We start from the raw sequence: 25262 nt of genomic DNA, 5'->3' as shown, positions 1-25262 counted from the left end.
TACCATTACTGAAATTAATATGCCAGATTGAATACCGAGTTTTATGAGAAGCTTACATTAAAAACAGATTAAGATAATTGAGGAAGTAACTAGGAAGGCACTATGTTCAAATCGCATGACGGATTTGCGTTTTCTCTCAAAACTAGCCTAGAGCTAACAGATAAAGAACATTTCGGCATTCATCGTGTAATGTCCGTTATTAGAAACAATCTTATTTTTTTCCTAATCCGTACAGAGAAATCTCAGTGCAATCGTCAACAGTCACGCGACTGTCGTAACTATCAATTTGAGCAATTTCATTTAAGAATACCTATTTCATATAGGTACTTACTAAATACCTTACTATTTTTCTATCCGAACAGTGGAAGTCGTGTTTTACCTAAGCATAGTTTTATGTCATCCTCATCATCATCACCAATACAGAACCCCGCTGGATATAGGTATTTTGTAGGGAGTTAAATATTCAACTGTTTCCAGCAGCTCTCTGCGACTCTCATATCCGTTTGATGGCTCCTACCAACCTAATATTGAATTTATCGCTGTGAGTCCACCATTCCAGCACCTTTAAAAATGGTCAGATCAGGACCTGATAAGGTGATCATTATATTGACCCATTAACGGCCCACTACAGGACACGGGTCTCCTTCTACAATTAGAAGGGTTAAAGGCCGTAGACCACCACGCTAGTCCAGTGGGTATTGGTGGACTACACATAACTTTGAGAATACTATGGAGGACAGATGCATGCCGATTTCCTCACGATGTTATCCTTCACCTTTGAAGCAATTGATATTTTAATTACTTGAAACGCACAAACGAGGTGCGTGCTGAGATTCGAACTCGTTCCAACGAAAGTGAAGTCGAGCTCCTACCCACTGTGCTATCACCGCTTTATTAGGCGATCGATCTGCACAAAAGCGGATTAAAATCAGAAATTTAAATTCTAAGGTAATTTTGTGGAAAATAGTAATATTTTCAATTTCAAATTTTTGGTAGAATAAAATCCGTCCTATGCGTTTTAATTGTGTATAAATTTTCCAAAGTTACTTTCAAAGACTGTTATCTTCCTGGTGCTAATTTTTGGAGAAAAATTATCTTCAAAAATTTATTTAAAAAAGTATTTAGTTAAATTTAAGGGTACCTACATGAAATTGCTATGAACGAAAATTTTAATCACTAGCATAATTCCGCTGATGAGCCATGATAAACAGTTTTCCGCAATAACTAGGCGCACTCCGAACAATAGACCAACCCGTTATGCGTTACGCTTCATTTGAGAAGCGATTCTAAACGAACGATTTGCTCAGCAAATTAGTTCCTATTTACTATTTCACTTCTTCAGAAGACATTTACATTCTAGTTTATAAATCATTAACATCTTAATACATAATAGCACCCGATAGCCTTTATAGAGCACACTGCACACGCATCGTATAACACGCAGATTAGGGTACGAACCTTGCTTTATTGCTAATTGCTGTGTGTACGCATTACCTTACCTTGTTTTTCTTCAAGTGACTATTCACAGTTTTGAAAATATGAACAAAGGAAAGGTGCGTAAGGAACACGTCCTGCATACTGCCGCCCTGTGTCCATCAACTTGAGACGTGTCAAGCACCATTTGCCTGTAATAGCACCGGCAACTACGCCCTTCAGACCGGAATACAGCAATGCTGCTTGGTAGTGGGAATGAGCGTGGCAGTAGTACCTACTACCACTGACAAGCTACCTCGAAAAGGCTCTATTACAGTTAAAATTGATGGAAACGGTTAGGAAATTCAACTGGTACATACCACGATAATATTTTTGGATTTGTCGATATTTCGACCCAGTTGCATGGATCGTGGTCACGACGCGACTGCGTAGGTACGAGATGTCAAGTTGGATGTCACGGGCAGAATCTGACTACCCGCTTTCGTGTTCCTACCCATTGAACTATATTTAAGAAATTAGTTTTCCTGCTTAAGACACTCAATGAGAGCCTCCACATTCTTTTGAAGCGGTAGATAGCTTATATGTAAGTGTGTACTATGAACATACCAACATGAAATAAATTTTAAGGAGAATGGTATACCTACTTATGATATTTTTTGACAATTTTTTGCTAGAAACTTTTTGTTCACGTCGGTCGTTGATATTCGATTGAATGTAATAAGATGAAGTATCACTATTATTCATTTGAAGTAGATCATATAGCAGTTAGGTAAGCAGTTACATATAGCGTAGTGGAACGAGAATAATAAAGTGACTATCATACGTGTACGTGACATTGGCAGAATGTTGTACATATTTAAAATGTAAATAGATGTTGTAATAATAAGAAGTCGCTTTACAAAAATTAATTAGTAACGCATGTAACACACAGAAGCTTGGGCGGGGCGGTGGATGGCAAAGCGTAGACGATCGGCAATCCGCAATAGCGTTTGAGTATCTATGTAAAACATAGATGTATTAATAGATAGAACAAAACTATATTCGGATGTCGGATTTTGTATTTTTGCCTATATAGCCATATTCTCAATGAAGGTTATATGGTATTTTATGTACCGTTATAACCACTACACAAAAAAGGTAGTAAAGCCAAAACGAAGTAATAACGGGGATTATATTATTGTAGGTATACAATAGCTGATGGAATCATTTGTATAAAAGATGAAGAAGACGGATGATGTCGAGGGCAACCGCTAGTCAAAGCTACGCATCAGGATTCACTGTAGCAAGTTCGCATACAAATAATAAATTATTTATTTAATTAATTTATTCTTGACAATGTATCTTTCCAAATTTATATATTTATTTTAATTGCATTTAATTTAATTTTGTAAACGGATGTTCTATGTTAAATTTTTATGGGTAAAGCCTGAAATAAATGAGTATTATTATTATTTATTTATTGCAACATATTATGACTTCATAATTCAAGGGTTAGGTATTCCTTGAGTTGTGATCGTAATGGTGGTGGCCTTGAAATTATCGCTCGACTGCTTGCATCGGTTCCGGTCTGTCTCAGACCAAACATTGTTATAACAGATGTGATCAGCGTATTTGCTCTTTGACAACTGTATCAAGATATCTAGTTAAAAGAAAATATCCAACTTATTGTTTGCTATAAATTAAGATCTCATCTAAACTGATAGTGGACGGATGGACAGAAAAAAAGCTTACTTCACCTTAGAAAATCCGGAGGCTTCACGTCACTTGAGCAAACAGACCTCTAAAGTAACATTTTTTTTGTTTGTTTGAACGCGCTCATCTCTGAAATTACCTATAGTCTTGAGGAAGATCATATCATATCATAGGTCATACCATCCCACTAGGAGCTTATAGATTCGATTCGTATGGTAAATGTGAGGCGGTGAGACGTAGAAGGGAAGTTTGTGTACGATTTACTTATCAGAAATTGAACGCCGACGAAGTAGCGAGGAGCTGCTAGTTAAAAATACATATACAGTAATTATGTTACAGTTATTATACCGTAATTACTAAACTTTAGATAAGTATAACTTAAAATGCGCGAAATAATATATATAAATTGGTTAGAATTTTTACGAATGTTTTTTTTTTATTCCACTACGAGTTAGGCCTTGACTGCAATCTCACCTGGTGTTAAGTGATGATGCAGTCTAAGATGGTGGCGGGTTAAACTGTTAGGGAGTCTGGTAGTCATACCTCTAATCTTTTTTTTAATATAGCTTTAATTTGTGTAGTTGATATCTATTACCAGGAGGTAAGCTACATGTGAGCCAAGTTTCATTAAGATCGGATCAACGGTTGAGCAGAACACAACAATAAACAATAAACAGAACGAAACAAACCAACAAATAAATATGTACCTAGGTACATTTAAAGTAAGAAGAATAATCTCCTTTCATCATTCCTCGGTACAAAGTAATACTAACCTTCTAGAAAAGAACGAAAACGACGGCCATTTTAATGAATTAATGTAAGTGGCGAGTAAAGTCAAGATGTTATTACTTAATTTGACGCGTAAATTTTTAGTGTGACTAATCGTTAGCGCGGCGATTGTGTTAGTCACAATATTTTTAGGATATCAGTGCAGTTATAATTTAAAAGCTACAAATCAAGAATTTTGCTAAAGAGTTTGTATTTAATAATATTTTGGTTCATTATGGTGACTACAAAAAGTACTGTTCAAGAGCGCTGATAACTACTGTTACATGATTAAAAGAATACTTAATTTTTTTTAACACTGGTGTTATCGGTCTCCGTACCATCTCAGTGTAGTAAATACTGCTAATCATAATCAATAATAATGAGATTCGTGGTGCACATTATGTTGTATTTAAATCTCTAAAATAAACTAAGTTGAGAGGTGTACACATCTAGATCATAGAGAGAGGAGGAAACACCTTTTTAAAAATGTTTGTTCGTGCTTCAAAATTGGCTCAAAAGATTACCTTACCCTGACTTCATAGACACATGGTGTATGGCGTTTATATGAAATTATGTATTCAACATCATACTTTAAAACCGCTTCTTGATTCTGGCGACCTGGCTCTTCTATAAATGTCATACAACAAAAAACATTGTAGAATACTTTTGTTGTCATAACATTTATTAGTAGCCAGTACAAATTTTATACGTTGTTTTATCAATCCGTTATTTAGAGGAAAAATAACGATTGATATTATGGAATTACATTTTAATCAAATCAAAATAACGGGTTGATACAATTATAGGTACAACGATTAGGATGAGTAGGTACTGGGTAATAATAAATGTCGTACCAACAAAAATATTGTAAGTGTTGGGAAGATTGGTTGAGCGGGGAACTAAACGGATAATGCATATTATGATTCTAGCATACTGTCTAACGGTGTGATCGGATCAGTTAACAGTAACACTACACTAGTTCTACCTCCATGGTCCAGGCAAGTCATGCATTAACGAAAGTAATCAGTCTAACCTCGACCTCATTTGTAGAGTGAAACCCAGCATTAGAAAAATCATGTCGCGCCAAAACTAATTAATCTTTGACCTGTGGCCTTAGAATAAGATTTACTCGCTCGCAATCGCGGAGCCGTTTTCGAGTATGGAAATACTTTAACATAGTAATATGTATCTTATTTACATTAAATTAAAGCTCAAACTGGCCTACAATTCTTTAGCTCGAACTTTTGACAGAACGTTTGTAAAACAAAAATTCGAAATACAGGATTTGCGGCTCTAAAATCAGTCTTCTTAGATCTATTTTACTTTAACGATAGAAGGTTCGATATGCGAAACCGACTCCTCGGTTGCGAGCGAGCAAATCTTGTACTAAGGCTAATCCTCCTATTAATAATATTATTGCAGCTCGGACTATGACGCGCCTATCCATATGTGCGTGTAATTATATATTGTAGTACTAGCAATTCCCCGCGGTTTCACCCACGCTAACTAAAGGTAAGACAATGTTTTCACGTGGATACTTCACTCAGAGCCCTACCGTACATCCCGTAATATTATTTTTGCAATAACTCATAATCTATACGACCAAATAAAATACTGTTAAGGACAATGTTTAAGTTTAAGGTTGTCTTAATAGTAAACTGACTTTTACTACTTACCGACTCTTTTCTTAGAATTACTTTTTTATGGTTATAAATGACGATCTTATTTCTACTTTAATTACGATATTGAGGCTCTCTCTCTGTCTGTCTGATATAGCAGACGTTTTTATTTTTAATTTCTGAAGACTAATATTTTAATAGAGCATAGTATTTCTGCTTGACTAGCCATTTAGACAACGCACGAAGATAAAACAATTTGCGAACATTATTTTTTTGGGCTTGTTTTACATATAGCACTATTTCAATCTGAAATCTGATTATTGCTGAAATTAAATATATCGTGTCAGTGTAACGTATCGTTATAATGGTGACAGAATTAACAAAATCAGTTCAGAAGTTTTAAAGTTTATCGATTACATATCAACAAACATACAAATCTTTTCTATGTATAATATTAATGTAGACATAGTATTTAGCCTTGAATTTTTTTTAAACAATCTAATTTTGAAATACATTACGATAGTGTTAATATGAATATTAATTAACAAGTTATTTGCAATTAAAATACCTAAATACTTAGTTTTAAATTTCAAAAATTAAAATGCGATTGTGTAATTTAATAATTGTAAATGTATGTAGGTGTGTTCCAAGAAAAGTGAGGAACAAAATCAAATAAATTGCGGAGAGGTTTGAGTTGTTACTTTAGGGTAGGAAGGTATTTCAAAGAAAATCGATATCGCTCCCTCAGAACAAGCGGAAAAGCAAGGTATTAAAATAATATAACGAATACGATGGGTAGGTTTGACAACTTCTCTGGCGCATAGTGAATGATGTATACCTACATACTGATATTATAAATGCGATAGTTTGTTTGTTTGTGTGTTTGTACTTTACGCCCTAACTATGGAACCAATCGACTAGATTTTTGGCGAAAAAATAGTTAAAAGGATAGAGGTTAACTTAGGCTACTACTTTTTATTGAAGGAAAAAACAGTTCCCACGGGATTTGTCGTAAACCGTAAAAAATTAACGCGGGCAACGGCTTGTAGTTTTATTAATAGGAGGAATTTCTGGATTTTCCCTGGTTCGGTCTGGTGGGAGGCTTCGGCTGTGGCTAGGGACCACCCTACCAACAAAGACTCGTCGCTCAGTGATTAAGCATTTCGGTAAGATGCCGCATAGAAACCCATTCGGGGTTCACAAACTGCGTGCTGGTTTAATACTGACATCATTATTTACATGTAGATAGTATTGCAGTGAACATTATATGGTTTACTTGTAGTGGAATCTAAAAAATTAGATCATCATCATCATCATCAGCAGCCATTGTGCGACCACTGCTGGAGGTAGGCCTCTTTTAAGGAGCGCCAACTCTTCCTATTTTCGGCTTTCCTCATCCAGTCGATGCCTGCCACTTTTCGGAGGTCGTCGCTCCATATAGTCGGGCGGCGTCCGACACTCCGTTTAAAATAAGCTATAAATACTTATATATTTTTTACATTTTCTTTCCTTGTGTGTAATCACCACTAATATTATAAATGTGAATGTAAGTTTGTTTATTACGCTTTCACGCGAAAACTACTAAACCAAACTTCATGAAACTTTTTATACATATTCTTAGAGGTATTAGAAATAATAAAGTATATATTATAGTACTTTTCATTGAAAAAAAAATATAACGTAAGAAAAAAATGTTGGTGAAAAAATCTCAAAATCTCATAAATTACTATAGGTGTAGACTATGTAGCAGTACGCTGCCTCCCAAAATTACGCGGGCGAAGCCGCAGGGCACATCTAGTGTAACATAGGTCTAAGATAAGTGGAGCAGTTTTAAACATGGAAATGTAAAATTGTTTAATCTATTAATTTCTTAACATCCCGCTTCCGCCTGCGACATCCTCAAAACACTTTGACAATGTATTGTCTGTTCACCGAACTACATACGTAAAAATTACAGCTTAATCAGATGCCGGCAAGTGTTTGAAAAATGGACAACGAATTACGAACTGGAACAGACAAAGGAATCCAAAATTCATTTTATATCTCGAAGAACGGCAGCAGCGTGTTCTATCAGGCGATCACCAACTCGTGTGTCCAGCGTGGTGATCATCGGCAACCCCTCACGCTTTTAATGAAAATTAAGTTTTATCTACGACCATGGTTGTTGGTATTACCATCATTTAAACCTTTATTAACGTAGCAGGTATATGTATTCAAATAGTTCGAATAGGTTTTGAAAATGTCTCTCAAATATATCTAGCTATCTTGTATTGTAATTTGTACCGCATAGCTGTTTTAAGTCCAAAAGTTAGCGCCAACTTGATCGGATAACCTTATCTTCTCTTAGCATCAATATCAAATTCTATGAAAACACGAAGCAGTGTTATAAGTACACGGTCATTGAACCATTAGAATTAACAACTTTCACTGTAGGCTCAAGTTCCTTTCTTCTTTTATTAGGTGTAAAGGGGCAGCCATTACAATTACAAAAGGTATGGCTGCTATCGTCCTGTGTCACTGTATAATAAAGTTTATTATCATTTTAAATGGTCATTATGCCAGAACACAAAAAAAAGTTCATTTCAAAGAGTTTCTCATCAGTTTGAAAAGAATATTTCACCGCGTCTCACACAATTGTCAAACTTTTAAGGTGGGATAAAATAGGGCGTTTTAAAGATAAACGAAAACGACCCCTTGAATATAAATGATGAGATTTATTCGTCAACTCCATTCCCTTAATGTAGAGATATATTTTTCTACTTACATAATTTCCTGATACTATATACTGATCAGACTATTTATATTTTTGATATTTAGTAAGGCAATATTAACGAAATCGAATTTAGATGAATGAATTAATGAATACACTTTTATTGTAGACCAAAGAAAAAAAGTAGTTACAGTGATATAAATACATATCAAGAGAGTACAATTTGGTGGCCTTATCGCCAATATAGCGATTTCTTCGAGGCAACCAATGGCGTAAAAGGAAAAAACATAGAAAAGAGGTAGGTGGTGCAATAAATAATATTTAAAATTATACAAATATATAAATAAAATATATATATATATATATATATATATAACTATAATATATATGTATAAATATATTACATATAAATACAAATAAAATATATAACATAAATACCTATATAAATAGATAACAAATAACATCCTCAATTTATATGAAATACATAGATAATAAAATTACACACTTAAAATCATCCGCTTCAGCGATTTTCGCCTGATAGAGACAAATAATGATGTAATTAAAGATTTTAAACTAAGATTTTCGTGGTTAATCCTCATTTAAAAAAAAAAAAAAAAAAATATTATTTTTAAATACAGTTCAACGAGTACCGTCGTGACCACGATCCATGCAACCGGGTCGAAATATGGAAAAATCTACAAATATTATCAAAAATATTATCAAATATATAATATTTTTAGATTTTTTGAACTATATTTACAAATACATGTGTCTATAAAAATACGTCGTTTGAATATACGTTAAGCAATATTACTTGCATTGTATTCTTTCAGCAATAATAAATGTGTTACTAATTAATTCATTAATGGATACGATAAAAATGCAAAAATAACCCTTTGTGGCTCAGTTGCGACTTGCGTATAAATTTATTACTGCAGTATAATTTCTAAATGTGCATGGTTTTTCAAAAGCATGTAGAAGCTTACCTTTTTTAAAAAACTACTAACGGCAAAAGCCACGCAGGATTATTATCGGTCAGACAGAAAAAGATAAAACCGTGAGAGAAAATTACTATACTCGCCGTATCATATCTACTTTTTTTTTATAATAAAATAATTTTATTTAAGTCTATATACTGAGATACTTAACATATCGATTCAAGAATGTTGCACTCATATATTTTAAAATAATAATGTTTAATAAAAAAAGTTCTGCAGAATTTATTATAATAGACAATGACCTAATCTCCGAACTACGCTATTTACCATGTAGGTTGAGATAAATAATTTATGCGGCCCAGAACAAGTTATACCGAGTGATATTAATTACTTCATTTCTGTAATAACCTTAACAGAAAGCGAACCTACTCAAGTAATCCTAACCTTTACGATTCGAGTGGGTGTTCTGAACAAGAAAACCAATCAAATTCACCTCCTTTTTTGGAAACCGTACGAAATAAACACTGAACTGGGCAACGCTTACAATTTGGACATAATTTACTATTAATTTTAATTGAAAAAACCTTCAATCGCCCTTTAACAGAATAAAACACTACCAACTATGCAAAAATCGAAGCTAATTTAGAAACTATTAAAACCAAAACTGTTATGACTTTTAAATAGGTACTTACGTAATTTCTTTCATAAAATTCAACAAAACATCCAGGCACACTCAGGTAATTAAACATATTAAAACAAGGACCACTACTTTATGATGTTTTAACTGACGCGTAGCTTTCCTTGTTCCTCATTACACGTATGTGGAAATGTAGGGTGGAGGCATATTGTTTTCCCTTGAGAGCACTGGGTGCCAGGTAGATAAGTAGTCTTTACATACTACGCGCATTAGCTAGCATACCTATTACTTTTGCCAACATAGACTGAATTTTAAAACAGTTATACTTAAAACGATTTAAAATATGTACCTACTTACTTTTTTATTCGCAAAGATTTCGAGGACTACAGTATTCATATTCATATCTGGAAAACCGCTTATTATCAATATTAAGATTTCCTGTATTAATTCCCTGGAATTAAAAGTTCAAACAAGAAAAAAAAAAGGATTGTTTTACTTATGGTAACTTGGTTGGTAAATTGCTCATGCCTAAAATTATCTACACTCATAAATTCGAAAATTTTAATTTTACGAATTATGAATACCGGAATATCTACAAATCCTGGGAATTGCTAATTTGAGCTAATAAAATTTCGAAAGAACATTGATTTCATACAGTCCACAAAACTTAGTCTCACCTCACAGAACGAGGCTACCATAGAAGAAGGAAACATAGCATCGTGATATATTTGTATACAAAGAAACGTTAAGAACATAATCCAAACTTTCGAATATTTAGAATTGAGGAGTATTTGTATTATTTTGAATACAACGTATGAGTGTGGTCAATATAAAAAGCATCAATTAAAAATAAGTCATATTTATTCTTGATGTTTCAAGCATTTTTTCTTAAATTGGTTTCCGACTGTCAACACTTTGGTGACAATAATCTTTAATTAAAATTTATTTTACTAATTAAGTCTAAAATATGCTACGAACGTAGGTACTCACTCCTACCAATACAAAAACGTAGTTTATTACGTAACACTAACCCGTGCTCGTTATAGGTATCTACGTATAACGGATACGGATTCGCAGTCCAGCTAAGCTTACTGGTCTGTAAACTATTGCATTTGTTTTAACTAAGCCTAGGCAATGCCTAAATCAAATGCCTAATGATTTAGGCGATGTCTATAGAAAAAAACGTTTCACGAACTCTTAGGTGATACCTATTAATGAACGGTTGGTGTATGCCTAGGAATCTCCTTAATCTAACGAGGTAAAACTTATTTAGGCATTGCCTTGCTGGCCATTATTCAAAACGGACATAAGTAAATTTATTGTAAAGTCTCATCATATTGGAGCTATTAACCATTTTCTCGTTAAAGTTCTGAAACTTGACCCATCGAAACTTTTGTTAAGATGAGACCATTCGTATATCTGGGTTTATAATTTGGCAAGAGGCCTCCTGCAAGTTCCATGATGGACAAAAGTTGCTTCAAAGGATATGAATAGTATGCAGGTATCGGCCAAACTAAGCAACACGCGAAAGGACGCGCGAATCGCGTGTACAGCCAAACTCCTCCAAGCTGATACTCCTCTCGAAGTTAAGTAAAAAGGTGTAAGTTTCTGACATACACGCGACCTAAATACACCCCCATTTGTGCAAAGTCTTCATAAGCCGCAAGCAGGACGCAAGCGGACGCATCTTTAACACAGCCTTGGACCAGGTTAACGCCTTAGTATGGCCTTCGAAAGTTTGTAAGGTTCATAATAACTGTACCCAAAGAACTAACCCAGATTGTCTGGATAGTGTTAAAATAATTTGGAACGCGATTGTTATCTATTTTTCCAGTGTCAAGCTAAAATATTTATTGATAGAGGGTCATATAAATTGATGTTGTATTATTGTTACTATACAAATTCAGAAAATCGGTAATATTATTAAGAAACATCGAAGCAAGAGTAAATTAAAAAGATCTGATCTCGCATCTGATCTTTTTAATTTATTCTTCGATGCAATAGTTCAAAGGTACGGCGACATAGCACGTGCCCTCACAAGATGGCATCATTCTGAGTCACAGCCCAATGTACTCGTGACTAAACGTCTTCCGTCACGACTGGTTTTGTTTACAAACAGATCATGTAAACTGCTGCTCGGAAAAAAACAGATTGTAAGCTTAAAAGAGGAACTGTAGAATCATGAATGTTTTGTATAAGAAAATTGGCAACAATACTAAGAAATCTCTTGCTCGTTATTACTTTTTTGCAGTTGGACAAAGAAATATAATTTATTTGTTGTAAATATCGTAACTTTGATTTTAAACGATGCAAAATGTTTAAGTGGAAAAGTTCAGGTAATTTCCAATTCCAGAGAGGCATTACGAAGTATAACGTAGCCTAATCCTGAATAATTTATAATTTACTTCTGAACATGTAGCGCAATAGACGTATATGTGTTCGTATCTAATTCATTCTGATTTCCCAAGGGACTAATGATATCTTTAGTAGCTATTTCTCTGCGTGACACTGAATTAGGATCTCAGAGCGATTCCGGTTCAACTGTCTTTTCCAGAAAACCCTTATGCTTCTATCGCATATTTGTATTAAATAATATGATCATAATCGTCATCATCGGCCTATTAACAGTTCGCTGCTAGGCACAGACCTCCTCTCTTATTAGAGGAATGTTAAGAGCATACTCCTACCACGATGCGCCAATGTGGTATGATGAGTTTTAACGAGTATTATCACATGATTGGAAATCAAACCCAAGACTAATAATAAAGCATAGAAAATATAGTAAAATTAGTATGTCCTTTAATTGTTTATTATGTATAATGAAGGAAGTAATGAGGAAACTATTGCAGTTTTCCAATACTGAACAGTGTCTCGAATTGTGACAAAATGTGACAAATGTCATTTGGGAACATGTCCATAATGTGGCTACGTGGTAGTTAGTTCATTTTTATATAGAACAGTATAAGCGTAAGGACTTAATTTTAACTAACATTGAAAAAATAGGCTAGACGTGTAGTTAAAAGCCACGCTCGTCCGACGACCTCATCGCGACGCCATTGTGGCTCAGACCGGTGCTCATGAAATATGAATGCAGTGCCTGAAAGACCGGCTAGTCCCAAGCCCGTTTTCGCTATAGACGCCCTAATATTGACATAAATGCTTAACTGTCATGGTCATTGTATAAAAAAACGTGTTAAAATATTTCAAGCATACGATACAGGTATTGTTGATAAGTTTGTTCAAGCACGTACATTTATCACAAATTTTTGTAAAGATGTACAGTTAAGATATAACGTTTCTGTTAACAAAGATCAAATTATGGCTCATTTTCTTTTGTTCTCCTTAGTTTTAACACTTAGGTTGCGTTTTTTTATCATTTACACCTACTTACTGGTTTATTATGCAAAACTTATCTTCAATGTTAACTTCTCCCAGGAAAACCAGTCTTGTATGGCGGGTCATGACTTTTGAATAGGTACCTAGGTAAGCTTTATATTTTAATATTTAAGTGTTGTTCAACTTTTTTTTCGTATTATTGTTTGTCTTTCTTTGCGGATATAGGTAACTTTTTATTGCTTCTTCTCTTCACTTACATTGTTACCTAAGTAATAGGTGTATATTTTACAGGTGTAGCTACCAGTCCACTTCTTCGTTTGGATGAATCTTGACCATTCTTAGTATTCCTTTATACATATGGATATTTATATAAATAAACTAAGTTTGATGTAAGTGGATTAACCATGGAATAGTCTTGATATTAAAAACTACTAGGATAAACTATAAAATTTTAGGCCATTCGTCGATGCAATTTACAACTATAAATTTTAATTTGCATTAAATTTATTCGAAACATCCTTAGTTATTGATGGTAATACAATTTCTCCAAACATTGAGCATTGGATATCTTCGAGATTGATTAAGTGCTCATTCTAAGAGGAGCAAGAACTAATAAACTTAAAATAGATAGGTATCTAAAAGTTAAGCAATTTTTCTAAATCAAAACTACCTACTACCAAAATAATCCAGCAATAAGAGGTGTCTAAATTATTATACCTCCAATAAACAAGCAAAACTCTGTAAAAGAAAAGTAAACAGAAAACTAAACTTTGCACACACACACACTTACCGATACTGTCCACGGTCGCCTTGAATGAAAGAGATGTCAATGGAGGTTTATTATCATGTATCACAGGGGTAGTTTACACAGTGCATCATATCCCTAAGGTAAACAAAGATTACGTAAAAGCAATTCGCACGCACGACACCCCATCGATTTTATTAAACTTTCGAATACGCCCACTTACATTTTAGGAGAGTAACAAAGCTAGGAGCAAGTTAGACTCTTCTATAACACCGCATCCAAAGGACAACTTCATAAGTCGCCTGTGCCCTTGAAGTCATACAGGTTATATTATCGATAAAGCACAACACGCGCACTGACAGTTCTAACAAACAATCACAAGTCAAGTTCGGAACCGGCCTTGGTCAAATAGAATGAACGGCGTTGAGACGTTTAAACAGTTTGTAAATATGAGCGGCTGCGACGGTGTGTAAAAGAAGTAGCTATGTGTGTGTAAGGATAGCAATGCAGTCGTATCGGATCGGCCGCGAAACAGCACTTGCGCTCCGTGGCCAAGCAGTGACTAGCGAGTCGCGAGGGCGCCGCCGAACGTATGGTGTATGGCGAGTGGCGAAGGACCCCTCACCCGCCGCGCCGCGTCTCCTGCCGCTTGCCGCAGGCCTCCCCGTGCGCGCGCCTCTCCACGCACAATGAAAATATATTTTTATTTATTTTATTTAATAACTACTATTTGTATCATTGCTACACTTTAATGATCTTATCGATAACTGAAATATTGACTGTCACAACACTATTTTTAAAGCAATTATTCTGAAACAAAGATCTGTGTTGGTTCCCTACTACTGCCTTAACTGTATCATCTCGGAGGATTTACTTCACATTACAATAATAGTTTAAAAACTATTGCATGATTGCCTTTATCCGTTAAGAAGTTCCGTCGTACATTTCCAAAGATCTCCGTCAACTCCATACTATCAAAGAAGAAGCAGGCGTTACTTAATAATTACTTCGTGAAAAATGTAACTTAACAATTAAATAAATAAATAAATTGTGTGAAATCCAAATCTCCGGAGTGTATTTCTATATCGAACTACTTAATTATTTTGTTATCAACCCAGCAAATGTGGGGTCGGCACTAGACATGTCTTCTTCTAACTTGAAAACAGACTTGCGTTGCGTTGATAAAATTTATAAAATTTGTCTGGTTGACATGAATCATAAATATCAGATTGTTCATAAAAAAATAAGGATTATAGTTTTAAAACAAAACGTCCACAATATTGAAATAATATTGCTTTAAAAGTTAATAGTAATGTCACAGGTGTGACGAAGCAATAAAATAACTTTGGTACCTGAAAAATGAATTAAGATTCCGGTTTCCTGGAGTTCTTTATTGGAGAACAAATGCATTATGTACTTCGATGTCTCCCGAATTTTAATGAATTTCTAAGATAGTACCTACATATTAAATGAAAACCCATCCATCAATAAAGTCCGAAGTTAAGAGAGATTTAAAAAAAAATAACTTCAAGAAGGTTCCATTAAACTTAACGTTAGCTTTGTTTTTACAATGCTGAGGGTAAAGCCGCTGATGTTAATGGCAGGTAGACAAGGGAGACAGGTAGCGGCATCCTTTAAGTATTAGCGCCGAGAACTGAGCCCGGGGTAGCCTAGTAACCTCTCTTCCAAGAAAGCTTCGGCCACTTGCCGAGAGCTATCATTTTTGTAAACGATGCAGTATTTCTTTAGTTTTACATAGCGTGCATTTTAGGGCTGCTTAGCCAAGAATGCGAGATTGCGATCAGAGCTTGAGCGTGAGCTTTCTTTTTATTTAAATTTAAATAGTATCTTGCAAAACATTTGTTGCATTTATATAACTGTAGTCGATGTATTTAAAAAAAAGTTTAGAACTTCTCTTACAGGTAAGTAGTTAATAAATTATCCATACATTTCACAGATTAATGAGGATCATTGTCATCATCATCATAAACCCATTACCGGTCCACTACAGGGCACGGGTCTACTCGCAGCAGTGGCGTGCATACAGGGTATGCACAGGGTATATAATAATAATAATAATAATAAATATACTACGACAATACACACATCACCATCTAGCCCCAAAGTAAGCGTAGCTTGTGTTATGGGTACTAAGATAGCTGTTGAATATTTTTATGAATATAATACATGTAAATACTTATAATATACAGATAAATACCCAGACACTGAAAAACAATCATGTTCATCACACAAACATTTTCCAGTTGTGGGAATCGAACCCACGGCCTAGGACTCAGAAAGCAGGGTCGCTGCCCACTGCGCCAGTCGGCCGTCATATGCAGATGATATAAATTGAAGAAAATCTCCAGTAAGAGTTATATAATCTAACGTTAGGCTTTTTATAACTCTTACAATGTGTTTTTTATAACTCGTACTGGAGATTTTTTTCATTGTACATTTTCTGCCCGCTTAGTGCATACCCTGTGCTTACCCTGTATGCACGCCACTACCTCCCAGAATGATCAGGGATTAGGCCATCCACCATGCTGCCCAAGTTCGGTTTAGTAGACTTCACATGCCCTTGAGAACGTCGATTACGTATTCCTTTATACTATAATAGGACTTTTATATATAGCTTACGTTTAATACAAACTTTTGACTTTTTAAGAGACATCTCCAATATATCAATGGGTAGTTTATTGTAAAATTGTATGCAATTTCCTTTAAACGAATTACTTTTACGTACGATAAATATATTATTATCTATCTATTTATTATATTTGAATAAATTACGATAATGCATCACTTTCGATGACCAGTCTAACATGGAGGCGGGCTAACTTGTTTGGGGAATGGCAGTTATATTAACCCATACCCTTATTCGGTTTCTAAGCGTGGTTTTTTTTTCATAATCACTTGCGCCGCACCGTACGTTGTCTGTGGTGTTGCGTAAAAAGAAATCTATCAAGTAAAAAAAATAATGTTTTTTTGTTCTTATTTTATGTCCATCAGCAGATCTTAATAAACTTGGCACAAATATAGCTCGCATCCAGGAGATGGGCGTGGATAGGAGAGGTACTTTTTATTCCGGAAAACACCCATATATTATTATTCCCGCGGAATAAAAAAAATAGCCTTCGCTACTGAGATATTCCTAGCTTCACAAGTAATTCGATCTTGGTAAAGCTTTGCACAGATACAATTTAAAGTTTTGCATGGATATAATTTTTATTCTGACGGACATAGGATACTGTTTACCTCGGGAATAAAATGAGATCTTTTACAAATAGTCGCGTAAGAAGGTGCGTGTACACCTATTAAGTTATAAGTACACCGTACATATTTAGAAAATAAACATGCATATACACCGTACATATTTGTCTAGTTTTCCATTTAAAATGTCAAAATTGGCACTTTTTGGAAATTTATTATGGCAAAATAAGTATTATAAACTTTAAAGTTTATGTTTTTCATTTTTTTTTTATTTCTTTTTTTGTATAATTTTCGCCAGGTAGGTACTTATTCCGAAGCAATTGTGGTTAATGGTATCGTATTATATGTATAACCAAGTTGTGGAAACCTCATTGGTTTATGTGATATAAACATACGGTACTTTTATGTGTAATAGTACTGTTTGTTTCCATTGAAAAGCTAATAAATAAATAAATAAAAATAATTAAAATAATGTACATATTTAAAATAATGATTTTAATTTTCTACATCATATTAAAATCCTTATTTGTAGGAAATAAGTCGACCAATCCGCACTGGACTAGCGTGGTGGACTAGCGGCCTAATTAATCCCTTCTCATCGTGAGAGGAGACCCGTACCCTGTTGTGGGCCGGTAATCGGTTGATATTGAATAAATCCAAGGCATCTATGCTTAAACATTGAATGAATGAATGAATGAATGAATAAATTTAATTTCATACTACTATTAAAGTGTTCGAACCTACACTCTGAGAAAATATCAATATCAATAAGTAGGTAAGTAAATAAAAATTGAAAAACAACCTTAATACTCAGTAGGTAATGTTTACATTAAAAAAAAATATTGTTTTATTTGGTACCAACATTTTAATGAATAACTTAGAAAAACGTACTCCAAATTTTTTTAGTGGTAATTTTTGTGTCCTGAACAAAACTGAATCGTGTTAAGTAGACATCCATTTAATAAAGAATATGGTCAAGAATAACATATTTATATTTTTTTATCTGTGAAGAACTACGTACATTTAGGTTCTTTCAACCTCATTTAGAAGCACCTTAAAGAGCTTTAAAGAAAGTACAATGTAGGTACAATATCTATAAACCTGCATCGCATTCGATTTCGGAGATAGCATGGAATCTGGCGCGATTTCACCTGCAAGTACACTAGCGTAAGTCATGAAAACACATGCATAGTTTCTTCTTATACCGATGTATACGACTAAAAGCTACATGCACATGTTACTTGCACAAATTACTGGTGCAAGGGCATTCACATGCTATTAGAATTTCGTAGCAATAGATCGCTGCGATTTGAGTGGAATAAATCGCTGCGACGAATCGCCCGTGAATGGGCACCTTTAAAGTAAAAAAAAACACATCAGTTATCGACGTAATATAACATTCCCTTCATTATCTCATATCGGATTTCACGACATCATTACATTTTGTACTATCTTTTTTCGAATAACAATGCCAATTGGCGTGGGAAAATTACTGAAAGTAGGTTACTGAAATTCGATCCTTCTGCTTTACAGGAGGAAATCAAACGACATTAAGTTGTAGTTTAATTGTATATACCCCCATACACCTTATTAAGAAATGTGATACTTGTGTTTGTTTTTTTAATGACTTGCCAGGGCATTACAGTGTCACACAGGATACATCTATACTTATAAAAAAACTGTAACTGGAAGATTTCTGTACATTTAATATATTTTATATTTTAACCGGGGGATGATTTTTAATCGATACCGAGTCCAAACCAGATTTTAATTTAATTTTTGTCTCTGTCTGTCCGGGCATCACGTGAAAAGTACTGAATGGATTTGAATTAAAATTTGGCATAGTGGTAGCTGGTATTCCGGGTCAACATATAGGATACTTTTTATTCCGATAAACAAAAAGTTTCCTCCGGGAAACGGAATGAAAATTTGTCGTAGATAAAAGACATAACTCTTCACAAATAACAGCAATTCGCAAGGCATATGGGACAACGATCGAATTCATGCGTACCATCTTACTAATATTATAAATGCGAAAGAAATAAAATAATATAAATATTTAGTTTGATTATATACCTGCAAATTCATTTTTAAATTATTCAAATCGTCCTATCGCTTAGAAGTTGCGACGGGTATAGAACAATACGTTCGGCGACGCCGGGCGGCGAATAACAAAGTTTGGAAATAAAACTGGACCTGGCAAGTAGCGATGCAATTAGTTTCTTTTTTTTAAGATATTAAAACGATTTGGCGCAGACGAAGTTGCGTGGGTCAGCTAGTTTTAACATAACATAACGATAAACACATCAGGTTGTTACTACGTAAGTAATTTTTATGAACAGTGAAGTGGCAGGTAACAAAAAATTAATATTTTTTGGTATCTTGTTTTATTAGCTTTAGGTAAACGTTATTTTGTAAGCAAGATTGGGTTTACGATAAAGTATTTTTATTTGTCCTTCTAATGAATGATTGCAACTAAAACTTTTTAATAACTTAAAAAAAATATAATTTTGTTAATTTTTTTTTTGTTATATACAAGTAGGTTACAAAATACTAATACAAGATTTTTTTATTCCACTATAAGTTAGCACTTGACTGGTGGTAAGAGATAATTTATTCTATTAAAAGTGACGGGCTAACCTGCTGCAGTTGGGGTTATGGCAGTATTATTAAAATAAGTGGCGTGCACTTCATACATGCACAAAAGCACTGCCTACAGTATACTTCCCATAAAACTTGTATAGGAAGAGGATTTTTCTACTTTACACCATATTCTTGCTTGATGCATACCATTATCGAACCACTGTGCACGCCACTGCATAACCCTACATCGTACTGGGACGCTACGTTGCTTGGCGGAACGTCTTTGTAAGGGCGGTAACTGGCCGGTGGTTATCAACCTCCCACCAGCAAACTGTTAATAATATTGCGTTAAATGGCAAACTAATGGACGGCTGGAACGAATTCTTGGGAGCGATGGCCAGACAATATATATTTACAAACCTAATATTCTATACACGTAGGTAACTGATTGCTAAAGGTTTTTCACTACTAGTTATTAAAAAAAGCCCTGAGAAATTATTAAATAATTTTCTATTTCTGATAGATTTACTAGAACCGGCGTTCTGATAGATTCTCTTTACAAAAACCTCACAAAAACCATCAAAATATCAAATTTATTTCTTAGGTTAAAAGTTATTTTGCGATTGAAAAATTAGCGGGTGTGAGTTTATTGAACTATTATATTTTTATTTTACAATTTACTACAAAAAAGCCGTGATAGCCTAGTGGGCATCGGCTTCCCTTTTTTTAGGACAAAGTTCAATCCCCGGTACGCATCTCTAAGTTATCTTATATAACGTTAAGGAAAACGTCGTGAGGAAGTCTCTTCTCCAAAGTTTTCTCAAGAGCGTGTGAAGTCAACCAATCCACACTGGACCAGCGTGGTGATCTATGGCCTAATCCCTTCTCATTCTTAGAGGAGAATCGTTCCAGGCCAGCCCGGGTCATGGGTTGATGATGATTAAGATGATGATATTATTCCCCTGGAACCTACAATCTTTTATTCCTACCTTGAGGAAAATAGTAGTATTAAAAAACCCCTATTATTGGCCAATAAATACTGAATATATAAATATTTAAGACATTGGACACTAATATATCCAGGAATAAATATGTTGTATGTATGTGTTGATTGATTGGATACTTGGAAACGTATACTTTAATATGCACTTTTGTTTAAAAGTGTAGTAAGCTGTGCGTAATATAAATATTGTGTATTCGATAGGGCGTGATTAAAATATTAAATAATAAGACACTTGTTATTAAAATTTCTATGGTCAAGTGACAACCATGCAAAATTATTTCATACTTGTTTGGACGTTCTTTGAAATAACACCTACCAGGTAGGTATTTGTACAAAATCCCTACTAATCCACCGAGTGTAGGTACTTGTAAAAATATTCGTGACGGTAAGTTTTTATATACCTTGGTGAGTGTGCTCGGGAACTTCACAATCTTGTTCCTCCTTCCCCGTTCTACCACAGAACAGCGAGACACCGTGAGCGGTGGCATCCCTATTTGGTTGATATTCCATCAACACGCACGAAAAGTTTTTTATCCACGTTTCTGATACGTACCGCTAAGATGTGGAACGCCCTCCCGGCAACTGTGTTTCCTGCCACGTATAATTTGAGTACCTTCAAGGCTAGAGTGAATAGGCTTTTTCTAGGCAAGCGTGCTCCAACCTAGAACTCATCATTGCTTTCTAACGGGCATTATTGTCGTCATGCGCTGGCCTATCGTTAATAAAAAAAAAAAAAAACACACACGTCGTAGATAGACGTAGAACGCAGGCGTTCGATGGTAGAACCGCAAAGCTTAGAAGAGTTCTCAGATCACTCTTAGAGAGAATCATGGGTGAGTGAGGGAATCTCATTATGAATTTTGATGTTCCCAATTGAAGGCGATACTATGCAAATCAAGGGTAGGCTTTGTTTGAACATATATATATATTTTACGAGCCCTATCTCTAGTGTCCGGTATGTCTTTATTAGGAGCAAATTTAGTGGTTGTTTTCGTCAGAATTATGCCGCATAATCATCATAGGTATACTACTTTTTACCCAGGGCAACAGACCATTATGCCTTTTCAATATCATTCATTGTAAATCTTTCGGTATTACACCATTGAGGTAACTAACTAAGTATTACTTAAATTATAAAGGTGTAAATAAAGCGCGATGAAAGGGCTATTTTAATAAAATAATAAAAGTATAGATTTAAGTCTATCGTATCTCAAAAGTGTTTTGTTTTACGCAATATTCAACGATTTTTTTTTTGTATTGTTCAACAAATATTCGAAGTCACAGAATAATGTTGAATGGAATTCCAAAAACTAATAGAATAAAAGAGGCATTTTTATTTATGAATATCGCTGACATTTTGCTACGTTCACAATATTCGAGGCTGAAATAACAATAACATAATCCAGCAAAAATCATCATATTATGCTCCGGATATTACAATTCTCTGTGTATCTAAGTGCTCTCGATGATTTCAATCATAATAAAATAAATTGGCACTCGTATCCAGAGTCCACGAGAACTTAGAAGTTAGACAGTACCTTGTTCATAGAGTAGTTTTATAATTATTGATTTTGCCCTTTTTTGTACAACACTTTAAGTGTTTTTCATTTGATTTAACAAGCTGTTTGAGTGGTATTTAATATTATACCAATTGAATTATATTTTTTAATATGTTTAGGTACCAAAAACTAAATTATTATATCATACGAGCCCCTTCATATGATACACCAATACGTGACGTGCATACATAGGCTATGCACCAAGAAGGCAGATGATATAAATTATGAAAAAAACTTCAGACCGAGTTATAAAAACGAGTAGGCTTTTTATAACTAACTATACATACTTTAACAGTTTTACCCCATTTCAGGCTACCAATGTTTCATTATACCTAGTCTGGAATATCACAAAAGGCTTCTTCTTCTTTAACATGAGAGCTAGTCTCTTATCGGGATAGCTCTTTCCTTCCATTCTTCTCTGTCCCTGGCCGTCTCTTTCAAACCTTGAAAATATAAAACGTAATATTAACGTGTGTATAAAACGAAGGGTTGTTTTAAACCTTTCGTTTTATATTTCTTCTCACAAAATCCAGTTTCGGTCGTCCTATTCCCCTCTACTTTTCCTCAATTATATTCGCGATAAGTTCATCATATCTCTTACTAGTCTACCTCTTCTGATTTCTATACTTCTAATAATATTTCTCATTTTACCGACTTTATAGTTGTATTAGGTACTTCTTTATTTCCAATTTTCTCAATCCAACTTATTCTGTCCATTCAGCGTTTCTATTTTTTTTCTTCGGAAAGGTGTACGTTACCCGTAGTTCAGGCATTGGCATACACATCAAAATTCCCACGCGAACGAATTTCCGTGCTACAATTAGTAAAAAGTTAACCTCACACTACTTATTACCTAAGAGTAATTTAGAGTTTATATTTAGCTAAGATAGTTTTTGTGTATTGTATGTCCAGTATATAGTAATGGAAAATCTTACATTTGAGTCGTAGTAACGTAGGATGTGGCTATCGCAAGTGTGTAGAAGTTCTAAGCACCGATAGCTACGAACTCACCGTCAAAGGCTCATCTGCGAGCCATTTCCTGTTCAGACAGGACCGGGGTTTAGACAGCCTTCAAATAATACCGCCTCAAATAAGGTAGACTCCAGTATCTCCTACAATATCGCGTATATTTAAAATGGCAGTTAGATATTTAATGAAAGTTAGATAATGCTGTTGAAAACTAAATTAAATGGATAAATTAAATTTTTTCAACATAATATAAAGTTTATCCAAAATTACACAATCAAAGGGAGGTACCTAATACTTACTTTTAGACTTGTGTTACAGCAATTTTTTAAAGTGTGTAAATAATAAAACTAATTAATAACTATAGTTTCATGTTATCTTTATATTTTATTATATTGATTTGAATTTTTACAAATACGCTAATAATATTTTTTTCAATTTATAAATAGTTTACAAGAAACAATTAAAATTTTATTTGATTCTCAATCAATGTTTGATGAATTTGTCGGTGGGTATTTTGATATACTTAAATACGGGAGCATTTTCGATGCGCTTCAGTCTTGTATGGAATCTAATCGATGCGACGCATAATACCTCACAGTGTCTCGATTATTACCACATGTTAGTGACTATTACCAGAATTGTGCTCGTCGAGGTACGGGGCTGGGCTGTTTATCAGAATTTTAACAAAAAAATCATACTTTTCCACCCAGCTTCTGAAAGCTGGATCCGTAGTTGAACTTACCAACTGTACGAGGCCAATACAAGGCATTTATTGCGAAATTGCAGACAGATAACAAAATCAATGTAACTACAGATGTATTGATAAACTAAGTAGGGGAGGCCGGGGCTGGAAGTTCCCGGGGCACGTTGTTCCGACAGTAATAACTTTGTAAAGAAAAGAGATAGCAATACACGTGAAGTGCGTCGTTGAAGCATCAGGCGGCGCGCCACTTTGGCGGCCATCTTAGTTGCTTCGACGGCGGCGAAAGAGTGGCTGTGTGCACTGTGCTATTAGAACACCACGTGAGTAAATTTTTTCGTAATTAAACTTTTTGGTCTATTTTTCTTTATTATTGACCGATTTATGTGCATCTTTCCAATTTTAGAGTGGCATTTGTGAGGTATTTTATAGCTTGAATGTTTTTTCAATTGAATTTGTTAATTTGCTAGCATGACAGTTTTTATCCAAAAATATAATTTGGGGCTACAAGTTCCCTCCCAAAGGGTCTAGTTGTTCCCCGGAACAACTTACCCCAATCGATCCTTAAATTTTCTATACATTTTTACAGTATATTTTTCATTTTTTTAGGATGGTACGTACCTACAAACGGAAAACTGAGAGAGGGAAAATATCCGAAACGTTATTACGTCAAGCTGCCAATGCTGTCATACAACTGGAAATTTGCCACATGACATTACATCGATTTAACCATTAATAGTGCCCAAGAACTTCAATTTACACCAGTAAAGATGAATGCTTCAGCTGTGTTTAATCCTGAAATTGTAAAGCCTTTACCAAAGGCATCCCCAAGATTGCAGATGGCTACAAAACGCCGTATTAGAAAGACAGCTGTTTTGACCGACACGCCAGAAAAAATGCATTAGCTGAAGAACAGGTAAAGAAGAAATCAAGGAAAGACGAAGCAATTAGAAACAAGGGGAAAGAAAACAACAATAATAAAGAAAAAGGTAAAGGCAAGGGAAAAGCTCAAAAAAAGCTAAACGAAGAGTATTACAAGAAAGCGAGAGTGATAGTGATGATGAGGTTCTGGAATGGTACTGCATAATTTGTTGTGATTCATATTCAAATTCACTACCAAGAGAAAAGTGGATAGAATGTAGCTTGTGTAAAAATTGGGCACATGTTAAATGTATAAATGAAACTGATAACATTACTTATATGTGTCCCAACTGTGAGTCAGATGAAGAATTTAACGATGAATAAGAATAAAAGTTACCAAAGTTGATTACGACTGATTAAAACAAGACTGATGACTTGTCTTCATTGTAATTTTATTTCACTTAATAAAAATAATTTGATAACCTCAAGGTGATA

General features: G+C 34.5%; 1 protein-coding gene and 1 long non-coding RNA gene across 3 annotated transcripts in view; one reads left to right on the top strand and one right to left on the bottom strand.

Annotated features, from left to right (window-relative positions):
- Positions 1-14481, bottom strand: part of LOC120637119 — a 228471-nt gene extending 213990 nt beyond the window's left edge. Inside the window, exon 1 of one of the 2 annotated variants that reach the window (XM_039908773.1) lies at positions 13925-14481. The gene's annotated coding sequence lies outside the window, so the exon portion shown is untranslated. The remainder of the gene's footprint in view (positions 1-13924) is intronic. The other variant, XM_039908774.1, reaches the window with a different exon arrangement.
- A 9573-nt stretch (positions 14482-24054) lies between these two features.
- LOC120637136 lies at positions 24055-24588 on the top strand. The gene is made up of 2 exons (XR_005659421.1): positions 24055-24229; positions 24516-24588. It is a non-coding gene; the product is annotated as an uncharacterized LOC120637136 (long non-coding RNA).
- Positions 24589-25262: the final 674 nt, after the last annotated feature.

The sequence above is a fragment of the Pararge aegeria genome, chromosome 3 (genome assembly GCF_905163445.1).
Source record: "Pararge aegeria chromosome 3, ilParAegt1.1, whole genome shotgun sequence".
In the NCBI taxonomy this organism is placed as follows: domain Eukaryota; kingdom Metazoa; phylum Arthropoda; class Insecta; order Lepidoptera; family Nymphalidae; genus Pararge; species Pararge aegeria.
The sequence above is the reverse complement of the archived record's forward strand: the minus strand, read 5'-3'. Positions and strand labels throughout refer to the sequence as shown.